Source organism: Dama dama, chromosome 2 (genome assembly GCF_033118175.1).
Source record: "Dama dama isolate Ldn47 chromosome 2, ASM3311817v1, whole genome shotgun sequence".
Classification (NCBI taxonomy): Eukaryota; Metazoa; Chordata; class Mammalia; order Artiodactyla; family Cervidae; genus Dama; species Dama dama.
In genome coordinates, this window is record NC_083682.1 from 52,490,664 (window position 1) to 52,508,545 (window position 17,882).

Genomic DNA, 17,882 nt, shown 5'->3' on the forward strand with positions numbered 1-17,882 from the left:
CTCAAGAGGAGGCTTCTCTCAGCTACAGGTATGTGAGAGGTACCCTGAGTTTGTGGCCTCAAGTGGAATGGACACCGAGATGCTCTGACTCGAAGTAAGGCCGGATATCCCAACAGTGAATTGAATGCAGGCTCGTCTTCCATCTCCCAAGACGAAGGGATGTCTGAATCCCCTGTGGAGACAACAGAGAAATACCTAGTCCACCGCCTTATCGCGACAGGAGGCCTCACATCCTTTGAAAATTCGAGAGGTATGCGGAGATCAATGCTTCCAAAGGAGACGATGCCTGACTCCTCTTGAAAATGGATAGGAGTCCCAGGATCCCTGCGGCACGTGGAAAGGGACTCTGGGTCTCCCGCCTCATGTGGATACGCGTCCCAATTGCCATGCCAAGACTCGAGGATAATCCCGAGGTGTCCCTCGCACCTAGGCAGGAGTCCTGACATCGCTGAACAAACACGTGTCTGGAAGGGCCCTCTCCGTCGTAAATAGAGAATATACCCCAGGATCCGGCCGCAACTCGAGAAAAACCATGAGATTTCCCCTTCGCCGCGAGATGAGGCCTGATTCCCCTGCAATGCGTGCAGAGCAATTCCGTGTTCCACATCAAACGTGAAAGGAGCCTTGATTTCCTTGATGGCACTCCAGAGAAAACCCAAGATCACTGTCTCAAGTCTAGAGGGATCCTGAGGTCACTGGAGCAACACGAAAGGGCTCCGTGGACCCAAATCAACTCGAGATGAGAGCTTAGTACCTGGCTTCGACTCAAGAGGAATACCAACTTTCCACAAGCACCTCAAGAGGAGGCTTCTCTCAGCTACAGGTATGTGACAGGGACCCTGAGTTTGTGGCCTCAAGTGGAATGGACACCGAGATGCTCTGACTCGAAGTAAGGCCGGATATCGCTGCAGTGAATTGCATGCAGGCTCGTCTTGCATCTCCCAAGACGAAGGGTTGTCTGAATCCCCTGTGGAGACCACAGAGAAAGACCTAGTCCTCCGCCTCAACGCGACCGGAGGCCTCACATCCTTTGAAAACTCGAGAGGTCCGCGGAGATCAATGCTTCCAAAGGAGACGATGCCTGACTCCTCTTGAAAATGGATAGGAGTCCCAGGATCCCTGTGGCACGTGGAAAGGGACCCTGGGTCTCCCGCCTCACGTGGAGACGCGTCCAAATTGCCATGCCAAGACTCGAGGAGAATCCCGAGGTGTCCCTCGCCCCTAGGCAGGAGTCCTGAGGTCGCTGAACAAACACGTGTCTGGAAAGGCCCTCCCAGTCGTAACTCGAGAATATACCCCAGGTTCCGGCCGCAACTCGAGAAAAAGCATGCGACTTCCCGTCGCCACGAGATGAGGCCTGATTCCCCTGCACTGCGTGCAGAGCAATTCTGTGTTCCACATCAAACGTAAAAGGAGCCTTGATTTCCTTGATGGCACTCCAGAGAACACCCAAGATCACTATCTCAAGTCTAGAGGGATCCTGAGGTCACTGTAGCAACACTAACGGGCTCCGTGGACCCCAAACCAAGTCGAGATGAGAGCTTCTTCCCTGGCTTCGACTCAAGAGGAATACTCACTTTCCAGAAGTACCTCAAGAGGAGGCTTCTCTCAGCTACAGGTATGAGAGAGGGACCCTGAGTTTGTGGCCTCAAGTGGAATGGACACCGAGATGCTCTGACTCGAAGTAAGTCAGGATATCCCTGCAGTGAATTGAATGCAGGCTCCTCTTGCATCTCCCAAGACGAAGGGATGTCTGAATCCCCACTGGAGACCACAGAGAAAGACCTATTTCTACGCCTCATCGCGACAGGAGGCCTCACGTCCTTTGAAAACTCGAGACGTCCGCGGAGATCAATGCTTACAAAGGAGACGATGCCTGAGTCCTCTTGAAAATGGATAGGAGTCCCAGGATCCCTGTGCCACTTGGAAAGGGACCCTGGGTCTCCCGCCTCACGTGGAGACGCGTCCCAATGGCCATGCCAAGACTCGAGGAGAATCCCGACGTGTCCCTCGCACCTAGGCAGGAGTCCTGACGTCCCTGAACAAACACGTGTCTGGAAGGGCCCTCCCCATCGAAACTCGAGAATATACCCCAGGTTCCGGCCGCAACTTGAGAAAAACCATGAGACTTTCCCCTCGCCGCGAGATGAGGCCCGATTCCCCCGCACTGCGTGCAGAGCAATTCCGTGTTCCACATCAAACATGAAAGGAGCCTTGATTTCCTTGATAGCACTCCAGAGAACACCCAAGATCACTGTCTCAAGTCTAGAGGGATCCTGAGGTCACTGTAGCAACAAGAAAGAGCTCCCTGGACCCCAAATCAACTCGAGATGAGTGCTTAGTCCCTGGCTTCGACTCAAGAGGAATACCACCTTTCCACAAGCACCTCAAGAGGAGGCTTCTCTCAGCTACAGGTATGAGAGAGGGACCCTGAGTTTGTGGCCTCAAGTGGAATGGACACCGAGATGCTCTGACTCGAAGGAAGGCCGGATATCCGTGCAGTGAATTGAATGCAGGCTCGTCTTGCATCTCCCACGACGAAGGGATGTCTGAATCCCCTGTGGAGACCACAGAGAAAGACCTAGTTCTCCGCCTCATCGCGACCGGAGGCCTCACGTCCTTTGAAAACTCGAGAGGTCCGCGGAGATCAATGCTTCCAAAGGAGACGATGCCTCACTCCTCTTGAAAATGGATAGGAGTCCCAGGATCCCTGTGGCACGTGGAAAGGGACACTGGGTCTCCCGCCTCACGTGGAGACGCGTCCCAATGGCCATGCCAAGACTCGAGGAGAATCCCGAGGTGTCCCTCGCACCTAGGCAGGAGTCCTGACGTCGCTGAACAAACACGTGTCTGGAAGGGCCCTCCCCGTCGTAACTCGAGAATATACAACAGGTTCCGGCCGCAACTCGAGAAAAACCATGAGACTTCCCCCTCGCCGCGAGATGAGGCCCGATTCCCCTGCACTGCGTGAAGAGCAATTCCGTGTTCCACATCAAACATGAAAGGAGCCTTGATTTCCTTAATGGCACTCCAGAGAACACCCAAGATCACTGTCTCAATCTAGAGGGATCCTGAGGTCACTGTAGCAACACGAATGGGCTGCGTGAACCCCAAATCAACTCGAGATGAGAGCTTCTTCCCTAGCTTCGACTCAAGAGGAATACCCACTTTCCACAAACACCTCAAGAGGAGGCTTCTCTCAGCTACAGGTATGTGAGAGTGACCCTGAGTTTGTGGCCTCAAGTGGAATGGACACCGAGATGCTCTGACTCGAAGGAAGGCCGGATATCCCTGCAGTGAATTGAATGCAGGCTCGTCTTGCATCTCCCACGACGGAGGGATGTCTGAATCCCTTGTGGAGACCACAGAGAAAGACCTAGTTCTCCACCTCATCGCGCCCGGAGGCCTCACGTCCTTTGAAAACTCGAGAGTTCCGCGGAGATCAATGCTTCCAAAGGAGATGATGCCTGACTCCTCTTGAAAATGGATAGGAGTCCCAGGATACCTGTGGCACGTGGAAAGGGACCCTGGGTCTCCCGCCTCACCTGGAGACGCGTCCCAATGGCCATGCCAAGACTCGAGGAGAATCCCGAGGTGTCCCTCGCACCTAGGCAGGAGTCCTGACGTCGGTGAACAAACACGTGTCTGGAAGGGCCCTCCCCGTCGTAACTCGAGAATATACCCAGGTTCCGGCCGCAACTCGAGAAAAACCATGAGACTTCCCCCTCGCCGCGAGATGAGGCCCGATTCCCCTGGACTGCGTTCAGAGCAATTCTGTGTTCCACATCAAACATGAAAGGAGCCTTGATTTCCTTGATGGCACTCCAGAGAACACCCAAGATCACTGTCTCAAGTCTAGAGGGATCCTGAGGTCACTGTAGCAACACAAAAGGGCTCCGTGGACCCCAAATCAACTCGAGATGAGAGCCACATCCCTGGCTTCGACTCAAGAGGAATACCCACTTTCCACAATCACCTCAGGAGGAGGCTACTCTAGGCTACATGTATGTGAGAGGTACCCTGAGTTTGTGGCCTCAAGTGGAATGGACACCGAGATGCTCTGACTTGAAGTAAGGCCGGATATCGCTGCAGTGAATTGAATGCAAGCTCGCCTTGCATCTCCCAAGACGAAGGGATGTCTGAATCCCCTGTGGAGACCACAGAGAAAGACCTAGTTCTCCGCCTCATTGCGACCGGAGGCCTCACGTCCTTTGAAAACTCGAGAGGTCTGCGGAGATCAATGCTTCCAAAGGAGACGATGCCTGACTCCTCTTGAAAATGGTTAGGATCCCCAGGATCCCTGTCCACATGGACGGGGACCCTGGGTCTCCCGCCTCACGTGGAGACGCGTCCCAATTTCCATGCCAAGACTCGTGGAGAATCCCGAAGTGTCCCTCGCACCTAGGCAGGAGTCCTGACGTCGCTGAAGAAACACGTGTCTGGAAGGGCCCTTCCCGTCGTAACTCGAGAATATACCCCAGGTTCCGGCCGCAACTCGAGAAAAACCATGAGACTTCCCCCTTGCCGCGAGATGAGGCCGGATTCCCCTGCACGGCGTGCAGAGCAATTCCGTGTTCCACATCAAACGTGAAAGGAGCCTTGATTTCCATGATGGCACTCCAGAGAAAACCCAAAGTAACTGTCTCAAGTCTAGAGGGATCCTGAGGTCACTGGAGCAACAGGAAAGGGCTCCGTGGAACCCAAATCAACTCGAGATGAGAGCTTAGTCCCTGGCTTCGACTTAAGAGGAAAACCAACTGTTCAAAAGCACCTCAAGAGGAGGCTTCTATCAGCTACAGGTATGTGAGAGGGACCCTGAGTTTGTGGCCTCAAGTGGAATGGACACCGAGATGCTCTGACTCGAAGTAAGGCCGGATATCCCTGCAGTGAATTGAATGCAGGCTCGTCTTGCATCTCCCAAGACGAAGGGATGTCTGAATCCCCTGTGGAGACCACAGAGAAAGACATAGTCCTCCGCCTCATTGCGACCGGAGGCCTCACATCCTTTGAAAACTCAAGGGTCCGCGGAGATCAATGCTTCCAAAGGAGACGATGCCTGACTCCTCTTGAAAATGGATAGGAGTCCCAGGATCCCTGTGGCACGTGGAAAGGGACCCTGGGTCTCCCGTCTCACGTGGAGACGCGTCCCAATTGCCATGCCAAGACTCGAGGAGAATCCCGAGGTGTCCCTCGCACCTAGGCAGAAGTCCTGATATCGCTGAACAAACACGTGTATGGAAGGGCCCTTCCCATCGTAACTCCAGAATATACCCCAGGTTCCGGCCGCAACTCGAGAAAAACCATAGGACTTCCCCCTCCCCGCGAGATGAGGCCCGATTCCCCTGCACTGCATGCAGAGCAATTCCGTGTTCCACATCAAACGTGAAAGGAGCCTTGATTTCCTTGATGGCACTCCAGATAAAACCCAAGATCACTGTCTGAAGTCTAGAGGGATCCTGAGGTCACTGGAGCAACATGAAAAGCCTCCGTGGAACCCAAACCAACTCGAGATGAGAGCTTAGTCCCTGGCTTCGGCTCAAGAGGAATACCACCTTTCCATAAGCACCTCGAGAAGAGGCTTCTCTCAGCAACAAGTATGTGAGAGGGACGTTGAGTTTGTGGCCTCAAGTGGAATGGACACCGAGATGCTCTGACTCGAAGTAAGGCCGGATATCACTGCAGTGAATTGAATGCAGGCTCGTCGTGCATCTCCCAAGACGAAGGGATGTCTGAATCCCCTGTGGAGACCACAGAGAAAGACCTAGTCCTCCGCCTCAACACGAACGGAGGCCTCACATCCTTTGAAAACTCGAGAGGTCCGCGGAGATCAATGCTTGCAAAGGAGACGATTCCTAACTCCTCTTGCAAATGGATAGGAGTCCCAGGATCCCTGAGGCACGTGGAAAGGGACCCTGGGTCTCGCGCCTCACGTGGAGACGCATCCCAATTGCCATGCCAAGACTCGAAGAGAATCCCGAGGTGTCCCTCGCACCTAGGCAGGAGTCCTGACGTCGCTGAACAAACACTTGTATGGAAGTGCCCTCCCCGTCGTAACTCGAGAATATACCCCAGGTTCCGGCCCAACTCGAGAAAAACCATGAGACTTCCCCCTCGCCGCGAGATGAGGCCCGATTCCCTTGCACTGCGTGCAGAGCAATTCCGTGTTCCACATCAAACGTGAAAGGAGCCTTGATTTCCTTGATGGCACTCCAGAGAAAACCCAAGATCACTGTCTCAAGTCTAGAGGGATCCTGAGGTCACTGGAGCAACATGAAAGGGCTCCGTGGACCCCAAATCAACTCGAGATGAGAGCTTAGTCCCTAGCTTCGACTCAAGAGGAATACCAACTTTCCACAAGCACCTCAAGAGGAGGCTTCTCTCAGCTACAGGTATGTGAGAGGGACCCTGAGTTTGTGGCCTCAAGTGGAATGGACACCGAGATGCTCTGACTCGAAGTAAGGCCGGATATCCCTGCAGTGAATTGAATGCAGGCTCGTCTTGCATCTCCCAAGAAAAAGGGATGTCTGAATCCCCTGTGGAGACAACAGGGAAAGACCTAGTCCTCCCCCTCAATGCGACCGGAGGCCTCACATACTTTGAAAACTCGAGAGGTCCGCGGAGATCAATGCTTCCAAAGGAGACGATGCCTGACTCCTCTTGAAAATGGATAGGAGTCCCAGGATCCCTGTGGCACGTGGAAAGGGACCCTGGGTCCCCGCCTCACGTGGAGAGGCGTCCCAATTGCCATGCCAAGACTCGAGGGGAATCCCGAGGTGTCCCTCGCACCTAGGCAGAAGTCCTGATGTCGCTGAACAAACACGTGTATGGAAGGGCCTTCCCCATCGTAACTCGAGAATATACCCCAGGTTCCGGCCGCAACTCGAGAAAAACCATAGGACTTCCCCCTCCCCGCGAGATGAGGCCCGATTCCCCTGCACTGCGTGCAGAGCAATTCCGTGATTCACATCAAACGTGAAAGGAGCCTTGACTTCCTTGATGGCACTCCAGAGAAAACCCAAGATCACTGTCTCAAGTCTAGAGGGATCCTGAGGTCACTGGAGCAACATGAAAGGGCTCCGTGGACCCCATATCAACTCGAGATGAGAGCTTAGTCCCTGGCTTCGATTCAAGAGGAATACCAACTTTCCACAAGCACCTCAAGAGGAGGCTTCTCTCAGCTACAGGTATGTGAGAGGGACCCTGAGTTTGTGGCCTCAAGTGGAATGGACACCGAGATGCTCTGATTCAAAGTAAGGCCGGATATCCCTGTAGTGAATAGAATGTAGGCTCGTCTTGCATCTCCCAAGACAAAGGGATGTCTGAATACCCTGTGGAGACCACAGAGAAATACGTAGTCCTCCGCCTCAAGGCGAACTGAGGCCTCACATCCTTTGAAAACTCGAGAGGTTCGCGGAGATCAATGCTTCCAAAGGAGACGATGCCTGACTTCTCTTGAAAATGGATAGGAGTCCCAGGATCCCTGTGGCACGTGGAAAGGGACCCTGGGTCTCCCGCCTCACGTGGAGACGCGTCCCAATTGCCATGCCAAGACTCGAGGAGAATCCCGAGGTGTCCCTCGCACCTAGGCAGAAGTCCTGATATCGCTGAACAAACACGTGTATGGAAGGGCCCTTCCCATCGTAACTCGAGAATATACCCCAGGTTCCGGCCGCAACTCGAGAAAAACCATAGGACTTCCCCCTCCCCGCGAGATGAGGCCCGATTCCCCTTCACTGCGTGCAGAACAATTCCGTGTTCCACATCAAACGTGAAAGGAGCCTTGATTTCCTTGATGGCACTCCAGAGAAAACCCAAGATCACTGTCTCAAGTCTAGAGGGATCCTGAGGTCACTGGAGCAACAGGAAAGGGCTCCGTGGACCCCAAATCAACTCGAGATGAGAGCTTAGTCCCTGGCTTCGACTCAAGAGGAATACCAACTTTCCACAAGCACCTCAAGAGGAGGCTTCTATCAGCTACAGGTATGTGAGAGGGACCCTGAGTTTGTGGCCTCAAGTGGAATGGACACCGAGATGCTCTGACTCGAAGTAAGGCCGGATATCCCTGCAGTGAATTGATTGCAGCCTCGTCTTGCATCTCCCAAGACGAAGGGATGTCTGAATCCCCTGTGGAGACCACAGAGAAAGACCTAGTCCTCCGCCTCAATGGGAACGGAGGCCTCACATCCTTTGAAAACTCGAGAGGTCCGCGGAGATCAATGCTTCCAAAGGAGACGATGCCTGACTCCTCTTGAACGTGGATAGGAGTCCCAGGATCCCTGTGGCACGTGGAAAGGGACACTGGGTCTCCCTCCTCACGTGGAGACGCGTCCCAATTGCCATGCCAAGACTCGAGGAGAATCCCGAGGTGTCCCTCGCACCTACGCAGGAGTCCTTACGTCGCTGAACAAACACGTGTTTGGAAGGGCCCTCCCCGTCGTAACTCGAGAATATACCCCAGGTTCCGGTCGCAACTCGAGAAAAACCATGAGACTTCCCCCTCGCCGAGAGATGAGGCCCGATTCCCCTGCACTGCGTGCAGAGCAATTCCGTTTTCCACATCAAACGTGAAAGGAGCCTTGATTTCCTTGATGGCACTCCAGAGAAAACCCAAGATCACTGTCTCAACTCTAGAGGGATGCTGAGGTCACTGGAGCAACACGAAATTTCCCCTTGGACCCCAAATCAACTCGAGATGAGAGCTTAGTCCCTGGCTTTGACTCAAGAGGAATACCAACTTTCCACAAGCACCTCAAGAGGAGGCTTCTCTCAGCTACAGGTATGTGAGAGGGACCCTGAGTTTGCGGCCTCAAGTGGAATGGACACCGAGATGCTCTGACTAGAAGTAAGGCCGGATATGCCTGCAGTGAATTGAATGCAGGCTCGTCTTGCATCTCCCAAGCCGAAGGGTTGTCTGAATCCCCTGTGGAGACCGCAGAGAAAGACATAGTCCTCCTCTTCAACGCGACCGGAGGCCTCACATCCTTTGAAAACTCAAGGGGTCCGCGGAGATCAATGCTTCCAAAGGAGACGATGCCTGACTCCTCTTGAAAATGGATAGGAGTCCCAGGATCCCTGTGGCATGTGGAAAGGGATCCTGTGTCTCCCGCCTCACGTGGAGACACGTCCCAATTGCCATGCCAAGACTCGAGGAGAATCCTGAGGTGTCCCTCGCACTTAGGCAGGAGTCCTGACGTTGCTGAACAAACCCGTGTCTGGAAGGGCCCTCCCCGTCGTAACTCGAGAATATACCCCAGGTTCCGGCCGCAACTCGATAAAAACCATGAGACTTCCCCCTCGCCACGAGATGAGGCCCGATTCACCTGCACTGCGTGCAGAGCATTTCCGTGTTCCACATCAAGCCTGAAAGAAGCCTTGATTTCCTTGATGACACTCCAGAGAAAACCCAAGATCACTGTCTCAAGTCTATAGGGATAATGAGGTCACTGGAGCAAAACGAAAGGGCTCCGTCGACCCCAAATCAACTCGAGATGAGAGCTTAGTCCCTGGCTTCGACTCAAGAGGAATACCAACTTTCCACAAGTACCTCAAGAGGAGGCTTCTCTCCGCTACAGGTAGGTGAGAGGGACCCTGAGTTTGTGGCCTCGAGTGGAATGGACACCGAGATGCTCTGACTCGAAGTAAGGCCGGATATCCCTGCAGTGAATTGAATGCAGGCTCGTCTTGCATCTCCCAAGACGAAGGGATGTCTGAATCCACTCTGGAGACCACAGAGAAAGACCTAGTCCTCCGCCTCAACGCGAACAGAGGCCGCACATCCTTTGAAAACTCGAGAGGTCCGCGGAGATCAATGCTTCCAAAGGAGACGATGCCTGACTCCTCTTGAAAATGGATCGGAGTCCCAGGATCACTGTGGCACGTGGAAAGGGACCCTGGGTCTCCCACCTCATGTGGAGACGCGTCCCAATTGCCATGCCAGGACTCGTGGAGAATCCCAAGGTGTCCCTCGCACCTAGGCCGGAGTCCTGACGTCGCTGAACAAACACGTGTCTGGAAGGGCCCTCCCCGTCGTAACTCGAGAATATACCCCAGGTTCCGGCCGCAACTCGATAAAAACCATGAGACTTCCCCCTCGCCGCGAGATGAGGCCCGATTCCTCTGCACTGAGGCAGAGCAATTCCGTGTTCCACATCAAACGTGAAAGGAGCCTTGATTTCCTTGATGCCACTCCAGAGAAAACCCAAAGTCACTGTCTCAAGTCTAGAGGGATCCTGAGGTCACTGGAGCAACACGAAAGGGCTCCGTGGACCCCAAATCAACTCGAGATGAGAGCTTATTCTCTGGCTTCGACTCAAGAGGAATACCAAGTTTCCACAAGCACCTCAAGAGGCGGCTTCTCTCAGCTACATGTATGTGAGAGGGACCCTGAGTTTGTGGCCTCAAGTGGAATGGACACCGAGATGCTCTGACTCGAAGTAAGGCCGGATATCCCTGCAGTGAATTGAATGCAAGCTCGCCTTGCATCTCCCAAGACGAAGGGATGTCTGAATCCCCTGTGGAGACCACAGAGAAAGACCTAGTTCTCCGCCTCATCGCGACCGGAGGCCTCACATCCTTTGAAAACTCGAGAGGTCCACGGAGATCAATGCTTCCAAAGGAGACGATGCCTGACTCCTCTTGAAAAAGGTTAGGAGTCCCAGGATCCCTGTCCACATGGACAGGGACCCTGGGTCTCCCGCCTCACGTGGAGACGCGTCCCAATTTCCATGCCAAGACTCGAGGAGAATACCGAGGTGTCCCTCGCACCTAGGCAGGAGTCCTGACGTGGCTGAACAAACACGTGTCTGGAAGGGCCCTCCCCGTCGTAACTCGAGAATATACCCCAGGTTCCGGCCGCAACTCGAGAAAAACCATAGGACTTCTCCCTCCCCGCGAGATGAGGCCCGATTCCCCTGCACTGCGTGCAGAGCAATTCCGTGATCCACATCAAACGTGAAAGGAGCCTTGACTTCCTTGATGGCACTCCAGAGAAAACCCAAGATCACTGTCTCAAGTCTAGAGGGAGCCTGAGGTCACTGGAGCAACACGAAAGGGCTCCGTGGACCCCAAATCAACTCGAGATGAGAGCTTAGTCCCTGGCTTCGATTCAAGAGGAATACCAACTTTCCACAAGCACCTCAAGAGGAGGCTTCTCTCAGCTACAGGTATGTGAGAGGGACCCTGAGTTTGTGGCCTCAAGTGGAATGGACACCGAGATGCTCTGACTCAAAGTAACTCCTGATATCCCTTTAGTGAATAGAAAGTAGGCTCGTCTTGCATCTCCCAAGACAAAGGGATGTCTGAATACCCTGTGGAGACCACAGAGAAATACGTAGTCCTCCGCCTCAAGGCGAACTGAGGCCTCACATCCTTTGAAAACTCGAGAGGTTCGCGGAGATCAATGCTTCCAAAGTAGACGATGCCTGACTCCTCTTGAAAATGGATAGGAGTCCCAGGATCCCTGTGGCACGTGGAAAGGGACCCTGGGTCTCCCGCCTCACGTGGAGACGCATCCCAATTGCCATGCCAAGACTCGAGGAGAATCCCGAGGTGTCCCTCGCACCTAGGCAGGAGTCCTGACGTCGCTGAACAAACACGTGTCTGTAAGGGCCCTCCCCGTCGTAACTCGAGAATATACCCTAGGTTCCGGCCGCAACTCGAGAAAAACCATGAGACTTCCCCCTCGCCGCGAGATGAGGCCCGATTCCCCTTCACTGCGTGCAGAGCAATTCCGTGTTCCACATCAAACGTGAAAGGAGCCTTGATTTCCTTGATGGCACTCCAGAGAAAACCCAAGATCACTGTCTCAAGTCTAGAGGGATCCTGAGGTCACTGGAGCAACACGAAAGGGCTCCGTGGACCCCAAATCAACTCGAGATGAGAGCTTAGTCCCTGGCTTCGACTCAAGAGGAATACCAACTTTCCACAAGCACCTCAAGAGGAGGCTTCTATCAGCTACAGGTATGTGAGAGGGACCCTGAGTTTGTGGCCTCAAGTGGAATGTACACCGAGATGCTCTGACTCGAAGTAAGGCCGGATATCCCTAGTGAATTGATTGCAGCCTCGTCTTGCATCTCCCAAGACGAAGGGATGTCTGAATCCCCTGTGGAGACCACAGAGAAAGACCTAGTCCTCCGCCTCAATGCGAACGGAGGCCTCACATCCTTTGAAAACTCGAGAGGTTCGCGGAGATCAATGCTTCCAAAGGAGACGATGCCTGACTCCTCTTGAACGTGGATAGGAGGCCCAGGATCCCTGTGGCACGTGGAAAGGGACCCTGAGTCTCCCGCCTCAAGTGGAGACGCGTCCCAATTGCCATGCCAAGACTCGAGGAGAATCCCGAGGTGTCCCTCGCACCTAGGCAGGAGTCCTGACGTCGCTGAACAAACACGTGTCGGGAAGGGCCCTCCCCGTCGTAACTCGAGAATATACCCCAGGTTCCGGTCGCAACTCGAGAAAAACCATGAGACTTCCCCCTCGCCGAGAGATGAGGCCCGATTCCCCTGCACTGCGTGCAGAGCAATTCCGTGTTCCACATCAAACGTGAAAGGAGCCTTGATTTCCTTGACGGCACTCCAGAGAAAACCCAAGATCACTGTCTCAAGTCTAGAGGGATCCTGAGGTCAATGGAGCAACAAGAAAGGGCTCCGAGGACCCCATATCAACTCGAGATGAGAGCTTAGTCCCTAGCTTCGACTCAAGAGGAATACCAACTTTCCACAAGCACCTCAAGAGGAGGCTTCTCTCAGCTACAGGTATGTGAAAGGGACCCTGAATTTGTGGCCTCAAGTGGAATGGACACCGAGATGCTCTGACTCGAAGTAAGGCCGAATATCCCTGCAGTGAATTGAATGCAGGCTCGTCTTGCATCTCCCAAGACGAAGGGTTGTCTGAATCCCCTGTGGAGACCACAGAGAAAGACCTAGTTCTCCACCTCTTCGCGACCGGAGGCCTCACATCCTTTGAAAACTCGAGAGGTCCACGGAGATCAATGCTTCCAAAGGAGACGATGCCTGACTCCTCTTGAAAATGGTTAGGAGTCCCAGGATCCCTGTCCACATGGAGAGGGACCCTGGTTCTCCCGCCTCACGTGGAGACACGTCCCAATTTCCATGCCAAGACTCGAGGAGAATCCCGAGGTGTCCCTCGCACCTAGGCAGGAGTCCTGATGTCGCTGAACAAACACGTGTCTGGAAGGGCCCTCCCCGTCGTAACTCGAGAATATATCCCAGGTTCCGGCCGCAACTCGAGAAAAACCATGAGACTTCCCCCTCTTCGCGAGATGAGGCCCGATTCCCCTGCACTGAGTGAGGAGCAATTCCGTGTTCCATATCAAACGTGAAAGGAGCCTTGATTTCCTTGATGGCACTCCAGAGAAAACGCAAGATCACTGTCTCAAGTCTAGAGGGATCCTGAGGTCACTGAAGCAACACGAAAGGGCTCCGTGGTCCCCAAATCAACTCGAGATGAGAGCTTAGTCCTTGGCTTCGACTCAAGAGGAACACCAAGTTTCCACAAGCACCTCAAGAGGAGGCTTCTCTCAGCTACAGTTATGTGAGAGGGACCCTGAGTTTGTGGCCTCAAGTGGAAAGGACACGGAGATGCTCTGACTCGAAGTAAGGCCGGATATCCCTGCAGTGAATTGAATGCAGGCTCGTGTTGCATCTCCCAAGACGAAGGGATGTCTGAATCCCCTGTGGAGACCACAGTGAAAGACCTAGTTCTCCGCCTCATTGCGACCGGTGGCCTCACATCCTTTGAAAACTCGAGAGGTCCGCGGAGATCAATACTTCCAAAGGAGACGATGCCTGACTCCTCTTGAAAATGGATAGGAGTCCCAGGATCCCTGTGGCACGTGGAAAGGGACCCTGGTTCTCCCGCCTCCCGTGGAGATGCGTCCCAATTGCTATGCCAAGACTCGAGGAGAATCCCGAAGATTCCTTCGCACCTAGGCAGGAGTCCTGACGTCGCTGAACAAACACGTGTCTGGAAGGGCCCTCCCCGTCGTAATTCGAGAATATACCCCAGGTTCCGGCCGCAACTCGAGAAAAACCATGAGACTTCCCCCTCGCCATGAGATGAGGCCCGATTCCCCTGCACTGCGTGCAGAGCAATTCCGTGTTCCACATCAAACGTGAAAGGAGCCTTGATTTCCTTGATGGCACTCCAGAGAAAACCCAAGATCACTGTCTCAAGTCTAGAGGGATCCTGAGGTCACTGGAGCAACACGAAAGGGCTCCGTGGACCCCAAATCAACTCGAGATGAGAGCTTAGTCCTTCGCTTCGACTCAAGAGGAATATCAAGTTTCCACAAGCACCTCAAGAGGAGGCTTCTCTCAGCTACAGGTATGTGAGAGGGACCCTGAGTTTGTGGCCTCAAGTGGAATGGACACCGAGATGCTCTGACTCGAAGTAAGGCCAGATATTCCTGCAGTGAATTGAATGCAGGCTCGTCTTGCATCTCCCAAGACGAAGGGATGTCTGAATCCCCTGTGGAGACCACAGAGAAAGTTTTAGTCCTCTGCCTCATCACGACCGGAGGCCTCACATCCTTTGAAAACTCGAGAGGTCCGCGGAGATCAATGCTTCCAAAGGAGACGATGCCTGACTCCTCTTGAAAATGGATAGGAGTGCCAGGATACCTGTGGCATGTGGAAAGGGAACCTCGGTCTTCCAGTCACGTGGAGACGCGTCCCAATTGCCATGCCAAGACTCGAGGAGAATCCCGAGGTGTCCCTCGCACCTAGGCAGGAGTCCTGACGTCGCTGAACAAACACGTGTCTGGAATGGCCTTCCCTGTCATAACTCCAGAATATACCCCGGGTTCCGGCCGCAACTCGAGAAAAACCATGAGACTTCCACCTCGCCGCGAGATGAGGCTCGATTCCCCTGCACTGCGTGCAGAGCAATTCCGTGTTCCACATCAAACGTGAAAGGAGCCTTGATTTCCATGATGGTACTCCAGAGAAAACCCAAAGTCACTGTCTCAAGTCTAGAGGGATCCTGAGGCCACTGTAGCAACACGAAAGGGCTCCGTGGAACCCAAATCAACTCGAGATGAGAGCTTAGTCACTGGCTTCGACTTAAGAGGAAAACCAACTTTCCACAAGCACCTCAAGAGGAGGCTTCTCTCAGTTACAGGTATGTGAGAGGGACCCTGAGTTTGCGGCCTCAAGTTGAATGGACACCGAGATGCTCTGACTCGAAGTAAGGCCGGATATCCCTGCAGTGAATTGAATGCAGGCTCATCTAGCATCTCCCAAGACGAAGGGATGTCTGAATCCCCTGTGGAGACCACAGAGAAAGACCTAGTTCTCCGCCTAATCGCGACCGGAGGCCTCACATCCTTTGAAAACTCGAGAGGTCCGCGGAGATCAATGCTTCCAAAGGAGACGATGCCTGACTCTTCTTGAAAATGGATAGGAGTCCCAGGATCCCTGTGGCACGTGGAAAGGGACCCTGGGTCTCCCGCCTCACGTGGAGACGCGTCCCAATTGCCATGCCAAGACTCGAGGAGAATCCCGAGGTGTCCATGGCACCTAGGCAGGAGTCCTGACGTCGCTGAACAAACACGTGTCTGGAAGGGCCCTCCCCATCGTAACTCGAGAATATACCCCAGGTTCCGGCCGCAACTCGAGAAAAAACATGAGACTTCCCACTCGCTGGGAGGTGAGGCCCGATTCCCCTGCACTGCGTGCAGAGCAATTCCGTGTTCCACATCAAACGAGAAAAAAGCCTTGATTTCCTTGATGGCACTCCAGAGAAAACCCAAGATCACTGTCTCAAGTCTAGAGGGATCCTGAGGTCACTGTAGCAAAATGAAAGGGCTCCGAGGACCCCAAATCAACTCGAGATGAGAGCTTAGTCCCTGGCTTCGACTCAAGAGGAATACCTCCTTTCCACAAGCACCTCAAGAGGAGGCTTCTCTCAGCTACAGGTATGTGAGAGGGACCCTGAGTTTGTGGCCTCAAGTGGAATGGACACCGAGATGCTCTGACTCGAAGTAAGGCCGGATATCCCTGCAGTGAATTGAATGCAGGCTCGTCCTGCATTTCCCAAGAGGAAGGGATGTCTGAATCCCCTGTGGAGACCACAGAGAAAGACCTAGTTCTCCGCCTCATCGCGACCGGAGGCCTCACATCCTTTGAAAACTCGAGAGGTCCGCGGAGATCAATGCTTCCAAAGGAGACGTTGCTGAATCTCTTGAAATTGGATAGGAGTTCCAGGATCCCTGTGGCAATTGGAAAGGGACCCGTGGTCTCCTGCGTCACGTGGAGACGGGTCCCAATTGCGATGCCAGGAGTGAAGGAGAATCCCGAGGTGTCCCTCGCACCTAGGCAAAAGTCCTGACGTCGCTGAACAAACACGTGTCTGGAAGGGCCCTCCCCGTCGTAACTCGAGAATATACCCCACGTTCCGGCCGCAACTCGAGAAAAAACATGAGACTTCCCCCTCGCCGCGAGATGAGGCCCGATTCCCCTGCACTGTGTGCAGAGCAATTCCGTGTTCCACATCAAACGTGAAAGGAGCCTTGATTTCCTTGATGGCACTCCAGAGAAAACCCAAGATCACTGTCTCAAGTCTAGAGGGATCCTGAGGTCACTGTAGCAACAAGAAAGGGCTCCGTGGAACCCAAATCAACTCGAGATTAGAGGTTAGTCCCTGGCTTAAACTCAAGAGGAATACCAACTTTCCACAAGCACCTCAAGAGGAGGCTTCTCTCAGCTACAGGTATGTGAGAGGGACCCTGAGTTTGTGGCCTCAAGTGGAATGGACACCGAGATGCTCTGACTCGAAGTAAGGCCGGATATCCCTGCAGTGAATTTAATGCAGGCTCGTCTTGCATCTCCCAAGAGGAAGGGATATATGAATCCCCTGTTGAGACCACAGAGAAAGGACTAGTTCTCCATCTCATCGCAATCAAAGGCCTCACATCCTTTGAAAATCCGAGAGGTCCGCGGCGATCAATGCTTCCAAAGGAGACGATGCCTGACTCCTCTTGAAAATGGATAGGAGTTCCAGGATCCCTCTGGCACGTGGAACGGGACCCTGGGTCTCCCGCCTCACGTGGAGATGCGTCCCAATTGCCATGCCACGCCTCGGGGAGAATACTGAGGTGTCCATCGAAACTAGGCATTGGTTCTTACGTCGCTGAACAAACACGTGTCTGGAAGGGCACACCCGGTCGTAACGCGAGAATATACCAAAGGTTCCGGCCGCCACTCGAGAAAAACCATGAGACTTCCCCCTCGCCGTGAGATGAGGACCGATTCCCCTGCACTGCGTGCAGAGCAATTCCGTGTTCCACATCAAACGTGAAAGGAGCCTTGATTTCCTTGATGGCATTCCAGATAAAACCCAAGATCTCTGTCTCAAGTCTAGAGGGATAATGAGGTCACTGGAGCAACACGAAAGGGCTCCGTGGACCCCAAGTCAACTCGAGATGAGAGCATAGTCCTTGGGTTCGACTCAAGAGGAACACCAACTTTCCACAAGCACCTCAAGAGGAGGCTTCTCTCAGCTACAGGTATGTGAGTGGGCCCCTGAGTTTGTGGCCTCAAGTGAAATGGACACCGAGATGCTCTGACTCGAAGTAAGTCCGGATATCACTGCAGTGAATTGAATGCAGGCTCGTCTTGCATCTCCCAAGACGAAGGGATGTCTGAATCCCCTGTTCAGACCACAGAGAAAGACCTAGTCCTACGCCTCAACGCGACCGGAGGCCTCACATCCTTTGAAAACTCGAGAGGTCTGCGAAGATCAATGCTTCCAAAGGAGACGATGCCTGACTCCTCTTGAAAATGGATAGGAGTCCCAGGATCCCTGAGGGACGTGGAAAGGGACCCTGGGTCCCCCGCCTCACGTGGAGACGCGTCCCTAATGCC